General features: G+C 46.2%; 1 non-coding gene across 1 annotated transcript in view; it reads left to right on the forward strand.

Annotated features, from left to right (window-relative positions):
- LOC124774116 overlaps positions 1 to 286 on the forward strand; it is a 1,909-nt gene continuing 1,623 nt past the window's right edge. Inside the window, exon 1 of the ribosomal RNA XR_007015109.1 lies at positions 1 to 286. This exon is cut by the window's right edge and continues 1,623 nt beyond it. This is a non-coding gene — a ribosomal RNA (small subunit ribosomal RNA).

Here is a 286-nt window from a genome sequence, read left to right on the forward strand (position 1 = left end):
TCCCTGGTTGATCCTGCCAGTAGTCATATGCTTGTCTCAAAGATTAAGCCATGCATGTCTCAGTACAAGCCGCATTAAGGTGAAACCGCGAATGGCTCATTAAATCAGTTATGGTTCCTTAGATCGTACCCACGTTACTTGGATAACTGTGGTAATTCTAGAGCTAATACATGCAAACAGAGTCCCGACCAGAGATGGAAGGGACGCTTTTATTAGATCAAAACCAATCGGTCGGCTCGTCCGGTCCGTTTGCCTTGGTGACTCTGAATAACTTTGGGCTGATCGC

The sequence above is a fragment of the Schistocerca piceifrons genome, unplaced genomic scaffold (assembly GCF_021461385.2).
Source record: "Schistocerca piceifrons isolate TAMUIC-IGC-003096 unplaced genomic scaffold, iqSchPice1.1 HiC_scaffold_961, whole genome shotgun sequence".
Taxonomy (NCBI): Eukaryota; Metazoa; Arthropoda; class Insecta; order Orthoptera; family Acrididae; genus Schistocerca; species Schistocerca piceifrons.